Raw genomic sequence first — 9316 nt, forward strand, 5'->3', positions numbered from 1 at the left:
GAGTCGGACAAGACTGAAGGCTTTCATGCCCCCAAACCTGCCTGCTCTTTGTTTTACCTCCTCCAGATGGTGAGATGGAATCTCCCTCACAAAACAGTTGCACAGCAGTATCCGCTGGAGTTTTGTTTTGTTTTTTCCTACTGGGGTTTTTTAAAGGACACTTGTGGGTCTATCAAGACCCCTTATGGTCTTAGCCTGGAGCCTGAGCTGATCAGCCTAAAAGAGCTCACCCCTGGCCAGCCACAGGCCCCTGAGAAGCAGTTCCAGCCCATTCATGACTGTATCATTGGAACAGATGGTATACAGGGGCAGAGTAAGCCAGCGTCTGCTCACATGCCCTTCTCGGAGCATAAAGAAGTCCCATACAGTGCTCCCAATGAGTCCAGGGACGATGTTAGTATGGGACACAAACTCCCAAGACCACCTACTTCTCCGCTGCCCTGCCCGCATTGCCAGTCGCAGCAATCATGATGCCAGCCTTATGTTCAGGTCTAAACAGAGGCTATGTGTTATACTCCATGCTTTGCCCTCTGATCTAAGCTGACTGGACAGATGACACGTCTGCCCCAGGAACCACCAATTCATAGGCTGATCTCCCATCAAAAAACTGTGACTCAGCACATAGGACTCGATCAACCAGATTCTCTAGGAAATATTAATACCAAGAAACAGAGTCTGTTAGCCGCAGGTGTTGAAACCAAATGGTCAAGACTCATAGGCCATGGTAGGCTGTATGCAAAACAAAGATCGAAGAAAGCAAAATACTGGGTAAGAAGTAGCCTTGAGACCAGGGAGATTTAGAGTCTAGATATGAAAGCCTATCTAGACTCAGGGTCTGGATAGTCTTAAGACTGTGAAAATAAAGTGTTGCCTGATTGCCCTAGTTGCTGCATGTATTAATATTCAGGTATTTGGGGAACTAAAAGTTTGCATCTCTGTAATTTAAGTTTTTGTCTCTAAGATTAGGTCCCAGATAAGCCTTTTGTGTCCCAGGAACCAACTGTTTGAATAGGTCCAGGTAAAAGAGGATGAAAGACCAAGACCAGAAGCTAGAGCCGTGACTTGAGCAGACGTGAGGCTTGGAGAAGGGCTGCGTGGGGCTGTCTCCCTGCCGGGGTTGTGTGTGTCTGTTGATGGTTAATCTTTCATTTAACTGGAACTGTATAGGAAGCACTGATCAAAGCTTCCACATAGCTGTCCATTCAGCCCTTCACTGGCTGAGCAAACTTTCCTGAATACTAACTATGCATCAGACACTGTGCTAGGTGATCAGGAGTCAGCAGGACACAGCACCTGCCCTCAGAGTTCACGGTCAAGGGGGACTGATCCTTGAGACACGGAGCCCAACATATGAAGGACTCACCATTCATTCTGTGCTTTTTCTACCACATCAGAGCCAGCTGAATGAAAACGAAAGTCCCCTTCTTTCTGGAAAAATTTAGGTTTAGAAAGTGACAGACTCTGCAACTACAGCTTCTGATTATGCTATGCACAAGTCTCCTTCCCAGAGATCTTTAACTGATTAGTAAGGTGCCCACAATATCCCTCTGGGGATAGACAACAAATTGCCAACTGCCAAGAATCAATGAGCATTACAAAACCAAATTTCAGAGCTGTCACCACCAAATGAAATCAGGAGCCCAAACTGTAAGGAAAAGAACAACCAATCTAGGGACTATACTGTGCCATCAAATGAAAATTTTAAGAAACGTATACTTTACGAATGAAGCCACAGTCCACTGAACACTCTCACTGTGCACTGTTCGTATCAATAAACTGCCATTCAGGATGTGCTGGCTTATTAATGAATGGGTTTCGGTTTTTATTCAGCCTCTGAATAAAATTTGCTGTATGGAGCAAATCTAAAGAGGCAAACCAGGTAGAGCTCTGTGGTGATTATCATTTCTTTTTCTTTTTTCTTTCTTTGTGATACCGTTTCTTTGCTGCATTAGCCTGTTTTGCTTGGTTGAAATTGTGTTTTCTCCTGGACAACTTATATATAAAATAAAGCACATTGTCTTACTGATAATTTTCTTTCCAAGGTGTTAGTGGATACTCAAGTTCACATTTTGTTCTTTCTCTTACTTAGTAGTTCTTTCTCCATTACCCACAAAGAAAAGATTTTAACAGGTATTTATAAATTCTCATAATACTGGAAATCATCATGTGATCACTGATGTTACCTTACTGGTTTTGAAATTATAGGATCCTAGACTCTTTTAGTTGAAAGACAGTTTAGTGGGAAAATTATCCAGCTTTTTACCCTGGAATCAACACAGAAAAAAACCTCACGCCCCGTGGATACTACACAGGCTTACCTGGTCAAAGATGAAGCATAAGGAGGGCTTCAGCAAGGCAGGTACGCAGAATGAGGGAGCAGGGAATGGAGGGGGTGCAGATGGAGAGATTTAAATGTAATTTAATATTTAGGAGTAAAAATCAATGTAGTCACACTGGGTGGGAGTGGAGGAATTTCCTTGATTTTAATTTATGTATGGGGTGAGAGGACACCAACATATTTTCAGTTTTGGGTTCTGAAAGGTTTTACTTTAGCTCTGAATGTCTGTTAAGGCCACTGTTATCATATTTTAAAGGAATGCCCATGTTAGGATTTGGGGTCATCCAGACCTAGATTTGAACCTCATCTTCACCACATTCTAGATGTGTGTAATATTGGGCAAGTCATGTCCCCTCTCTGAGCCTTCTCTGTGAAATGAAGCTAAGATGTAGTCAGTGAAATGACTGTAGAGCTGGAAAGAGAGAACACGCAGTTGACAACTGCAAAGTTATTGTTTTTGATTAATCTCTGCTTGAATACTTCTGGGATTCCCTTGTGGCTCAGATGGTAAAGCATCTGCCCGTGATGCCGGAGACCCGTGTTCGATCCCTGGGTCGGGAAGATCCCCTGGAGAAGGAAATGGCAACCCACTCCAGTACTCTTGCCTAGAAAATTCCATGGATGGAGGAGCCTGGTAGGCTACAGTCCATGGGGTCACAAAGAGCTGGACACGACTGAACGACTTCACTCACTGAATACTTCTAGCATTGAGGAACTCACTATCTTGCCAGAGCCGAAGCATCACCTATTGATCCACCAGGAGTGACTGCTATGCTCAGCCCCTTCTGGCCCCCCATTGTAGACAGTGTCCCTTTTCAACAGCTCAGGACACCCATAAGGCCCCTAAACAGAGGCTGAGCTCAGGACACCTAGGGAGAGGGGACTGGTGCTGTGACAGGGAAGGCCCTTCATCACCTGGCTCGGGTGAGACTAGTTGGAGATGGCTGGAGATCTCCCATAGATTTCATGGTGCCGTCTCTTCTGAGTCATCTTTCTGAGCACCCGAAAGATTCAACCCACTCAGGGCATACACCCTCATCACAGCACACAACTCTTTCCAAAACACCTGGGCTTGCTTGGGACTTCCCTGCTGGTCCAATGGTTAAGACTCCACCCTGCCAATGCAGGGGATGTGGTTTGATCTCTGGTCAGGGAACTAAGAGCCCACATACTGTGCAGCAAGGCCAAAAGAAAAAAAAAAACACCACTACCTGGGTTTGGGTCATTTAAAAGTCAGCAGCAAAGATGATCACCTCTACAAGATTGATGTGGAACTCATTACCAGGATTATACAGTAGGCCAGTGGAAAATAAGATTCGATTTGGGAAAACTCCATGAGACTACCCATGTAACTACTCAGGCACAGCATTGCTAAAGTGAAGTTCGCCTGAGCTGAACTCAGGAGAAAACTTGCCTGTTGTTATCTTGGAGTCCAGTCTCTTGGCGGTTATGACATTTGCTCACACAAACATTCTCCATAGCAGCTAGCTGAGGTGGGCTGGAGGGGAACAGGGAAAATAAATTAGATTGAAGTCAACAAAAAATGAGTTAGGGTTTAAGTATTTGGGCCTTGGAGCAGCTTGCCCACACCCTAGCTGTACACTTCTCGGTGCTTCTGTAAATGGGGCTGAGGACAAGAGCCTCACGGGTTCAGTCTGTACTTATTAATGAGGTGCTGGAAGTAGAGTTCTGAACCCAGGACCTGGCACAGAGAAACTGCTTGCTATCAGGTACCTGACAGTTGATAGCAGTGGGTGTGGCAGGGCTTGGGAGAAACTCCAAGAGTGTCACTAAACCCCAGTGGTCTTTCTTTCTTGTACCAGACCCCCAAACACCTTGTCCTTTGCTAGAACTGGTCCCATCAGAGCATCTTTGCTCTGTTCCTAAAACAAACTATAAGATGACATCAGTTCTTGAAACACACCTGTAATAAACTGTTTCTTTGGGATAGATCAGGAAGGATGCAGTGAACAATTCGGACTAGGAAACCACCCCTCTTTCCCCTGTAAAGATTCACAACCTTATTCTGTAGGACGCCCGATCGTGTACATATATGTGCATGAACACAAACACACGTGAAGCACCTTGGACTAGCAAGCCTGCCCTGACGGACCTGTGACTCTTCCCAAATCACCCCCAGGAGGTATAGAAAGGGAACCTAGACTCTTGGAGGCTCACACAGGAAGGAGCTGCTGCTTGGAGGGAGCAGGTAGGCCAGCTGACCCCCTGTGTCACCATGGGCAGTGCTTTCACTTCACAGGTTTATAAAGAGATACCATTTTTACCTGCTCCCGTATCAATTAACTTTGGAAACCAAGCCTACATTAAACCCCAAATTTCCCTCTTTCCAAATGTAACACAATCAAATCAATTAAATAAGTGTTAGTAGCTCAGTCGTGTCTGACTCTGCGATCTCATGGACTGTAGCCCACCAGGCTCCTCTGTCCATGGAATTCTCCAGGTAAGAATACTGGAGTGGGTTGCCATTTCCTTCTCCAAGGAGAGGGGGTTGGGGAAGTGTGTATATATATATATATATATATATATATATATATATATATATATATATCCCTCTTTAATCCTGAGCTGTCTATTATGGTAGCCACTAACCCTCTGTGGCTATTTAAACTGAAATTTAAGTAACTAAAAATAAAATGTAAAAATCAGTTCCTCAAGCCACCTGTCAAGTCTCAATAGCCACATGTGACTAATGGCTTCACATTAAGCAGCACAGATTTAGAACATTTCTGTCCCTGCAGAAGTTCTGTTAGACAACACTGATCTGCTGTGGATTAAAATGTGTCGTGTCCTCCCCTCCCTCATATTTTGAAACATTAATCCCCAATGTGTTGGTGTTTGGAGATGGAGCCTTCGGAGGTAATTAGGTTGGTTTAGATGATGGTTGGATGGCATCACCAACTCAACGGACATGAGTTTGAGTAAACTCCAGGAGTTGGTGATGGACAGGGAGGCCTGGCGAGCTGCAGTTCATGGGGTCGCAAAGAGTTGGACATGACTAAGCAACTGAACTGACTAAGGTCAAACCTTCATGATGGGATTAATGTCCTTATAAGAAGAAAGAGGGGCTTCCCTGGCAGCTCAGTGGTAAAGAACCCATCTGTAATGCAGGAGACTCAGGTTTGATCCCTGGGTTGGGAAGATCCTCCGGAGAAGGGCATGGCAACCCCACTCTGGTATTCTTGCCTGGAGAATCGCATGGACAGAGGGCCTGGTAAACTACAGTCCACGGGATCGCAAAGAGTCAGACACTACTTAGTGACTAAATAACAACAACAAGAAGGAAACACAACTTGGAGTGCTCTCTCCCTCCCTCCCTCCCTCCCTTTCTCTGTCACGTAAAGACACAACAAGAAGGCAGCTGATTGCAAGCCAGGAGAACTCTCACCAGGAACCAAATTGGCCAGCACCTTGAACTTGGACTTCCCTGCCTCCAGAACTATAAGAAATAAATGTCTGTTGTTTAAACCATCCAGTCTATGCTACTTTGTTATAGCAGCCTGAGCAGACCAATACAGAAAATAAGCATAAATAGGTCCTGTCCAGCTTTTTTTTTTCATTCATGTGAACTGGGCTTTTCACCTTGAAACTGGTTCTGGAAAGAGATTTTCCCTGTGGGAGTAAAACGTGACTCCCAGCAGGTTGCCACCTGCCTCTTCTGGGAAAGGGCTGACATTGCACCTGTTTTTATTTTTGCAATGAGTGTCTGCAGTGGACACAATGTCTCCTCCTCCCTAAGGGTTTCCAAATTGCATTTTCTTCTAGATAATAATGAGCAAGCGATAAATATCAGCCCTGGACCTGAGAGGGGAAGGGGGCGATTTCATCCCATGTCTAAATCCATGCTGCCATCTAGTGGATCCCACCCCACCCCCACCCCCACCACCACCACCAAGACAGAAACCAGGATTTTGTGCTGATGACCAGAAACTTCGATGCACACTTGCCTGGCAAACCCTAGGAAGGTGAGCATCAGCTGTGTGTCAGGTCATGAGCTGAGCAGTGTACACATTCTCTCAGTTAATTTGCAGTCCCAGGCAGGGGGAAGTACTGTGCATTTTTCAGATGAGGAAAAGGACTCAGAGAAGTGAAGAACCTGCTTCACTGAAAGAACCATTGAATGGATAAATGAATGAACAAACCACTGTGAGGCGAGCAGAAGTAACGCAGCTTAGATTAGGCGTAGGCCTTCCTACTTGGTAAGATTATCGGGCCACCTGGATACAACCAATTAGCCAATTAGGACCAATTAGCTTTCACTTAATACTGACCGCTGGTTGTCAATTAGGAAATTAGGAACGGGGCGGAAACCCCCAGGAAAGTCCCGCGCGCGCGAAAGTATTGACCAATGAAATTGCTTTGCAAACGTGTAACCAATCCGATTCTCACCCTATAAATTTGTGCAACAGCTTGGGCTCGGAACTCTCTGACTCACACCACTGCGTTGGTTGCGGGCGGAGAGTCCTGGCTCGAGTCAGTAATAAACTTCCCTTCCTGCGAGTTGCATTGTCTTGGAGGCCTTCTCTCTTCCCGCTTGGGGATTTGGACATCGGGCATAACACCAGTAAAGGCATGTAGGTTTAGTTTATGTGCACCGTTTTCAGAGTTATAGAATGCTGGCACTGCATTCAGACAGACGCGGAGATGAGATGAGTAATCTTGGGCGTGCTGGGGAATGATGGATGGAACAGCTAACATTTATTCTTCCTTCTGCAGAAATCCTCCCCTAGGCTCCAGTAGAATATCACCTGATTATAGGGCATTTGCTGCTCTGTCTCTCCTCTCCCCTGACTTGTGATGTGAGCCCAAAGCCAGCTGGTGAGCCACTCCCATTCTTCTCTTAGGAACTGGAACTAGCAAAGGGTTCCTGTGAGAGGGAACCCGACGTGATTCTCTAGGGGGAACCTGAGCTGAGTCGACAGTCTAGGGAGAAAGGCAGAAGGTGTGCAGGTGTGTGGAGTGAGAGGAAGAGAGAGGAGCCAGCTGCCTGGGCTCCTTGTGGTTTCCAGACCCCAATGCCAATGGGCCTGAGGCCCACGAGGGGACATGTGATGTGTCTACAAATGCTCCTCTGCTCCAAGGGCCTCTCGTGGGGTGGCAATCTCAGAACTCTGGCCACCCCACCCCAACAGGGACAGAAACAGAGAAGCAACCCAGACAAGCCAATCACATTTGCTCTCCAAGGGACAAATGTGATTGGAGAGAACAAATGTGGTTGGAGCCAAGTGTCCAGGGACAGCGCCACATTCCTTTCCTCCTAAAGCCCTAGACACCCACTTTGTTTCTTTCTCTTGGGCTAGTTTCTACTGTTTGTAACCACCAACCCTACCATCATCCCCTCTTGTTATTTAAGTGAGCTGCTTTGAGTGGCCTCTTTCCCCCACCAGCAAGAAGAGCCCCTAGAACATGTGATCTTCCAGCTTGGTGTCACGGATGTATTTTCTGGATTCCTCTCTACTCACTCTGCCTCTGGTTGCTGCATAGACACCTTCTTGGATGTGCCGATGCTTGGCTGTGGATGGGATGGAAGCCCTCTCTTTGGGGCACCACCTACAGAGGGGCCGAGTCCTTGACCTCATCTGAAGTGGTGGATGTGATGCTGTCTGGGAGAGATGTGGTTACTCTCACTAGAAAAGAATCACCCTCTTCCCCAAATTGCCGCCCAGCCATGCTCACCCCCATCACTTTTGTAGAGCCCTGCAGATTCAACTAGTAGCTCAGCAGTGAGAGATGAGTCCTAAATAGGATGGAAAACTATGACTATGGTAATTATGACTCTCATCTGAGAAAAATTTCCCCTCTATCATCTTCATTGTTTTCTCCCACCCATGAGAACATGTCTCCATCTCCCAGATGACAAGACAGGCTCAGAGAGGTTGAGTAACACTCCCAAGGTCACATATCTGGGTGGTGACAGGCTCAAGATGCCATTGAAAAGAAAAGGCCAGTGTGCATGAGGCACCAGTACAGCCTTCACCTCCAGTGAGAGGGAAACTTTTAACGCAGTGATGACGTCTGTCTTCCTCCTGCTCCAAGAAGCCAGGCCCCTATAGGCACTGGATCCTGCCTGAATCCTTTGGCTATAGCGAAGGGCACAGGTTATTTGGATGAGGGGGTGGGAGGTTTTCCCATCACACTTGAAATCTCTGCTTTTCTCAGGACTAACGATCCGTTGCTGGAGCAGTCATGATGCAAATATCTGGTTTCACCCTCTGTCAGATTTGCTGTTCCATCTAGCTCAAACAAGTTACCACTGGAGAGGATGAATGTCAGTCCCCCACCCAGAGGCTGTTTCCTCTGCTCACTCTCTAAGCTGATGCCCTGAGAGTACAAGCTGCTAATCTGATTGGCTGAAGTCCAGGACATTCCCTGGGCCTTGCATCATCACTGGTTGAGACTCCATGCTTCCACTGCAGGGGGCACAGGTTGGATCCCTGATTCAGGGGAACTAAGATCCTGCAAGTCCAGCAGCCAAAAAAAAAAAAGCCTGTCTTCACGAGCAGGTATGACCAGGGTCTTCTTTCCTACCTCTTCCATGTGGGTGACTAAGTGGGCAGACAAGCCAGAAGCAGCAGGGAGCTTCAGTCATAACCTCAGCCTGACTCTGAATGCTCCAAAGCAGCTTTCCTTCTAGCTCAGCTATCAATGATTTTTCCTGTTTATCTGGTGGTGGGTCAGTAAATGTTTAACAACCAACTTTTTATGGAGGTTGGAAAGGGTAGAGAGGATAAGAACAACCCTGATTTGTACATTTGCCAATTTCCATAGTGTAAATACTCTCACTGTGGCCGGTTTCAAAACATCAACACAGACATTACTCAGAAGGAATGTAACATTAGTACACTGTTATATAGTATTTCCACTATACAGACACAAGAGCCATAAATAACTTTAAGAACATGGGTAATTGTAAAATGGAGCAAAATAATTAGGGAGTGCTGAATTTTGAATATTTATTAC

Source organism: Dama dama, chromosome 1 (assembly GCF_033118175.1).
Source record: "Dama dama isolate Ldn47 chromosome 1, ASM3311817v1, whole genome shotgun sequence".
Lineage (NCBI taxonomy): Eukaryota > Metazoa > Chordata > Mammalia > Artiodactyla > Cervidae > Dama > Dama dama.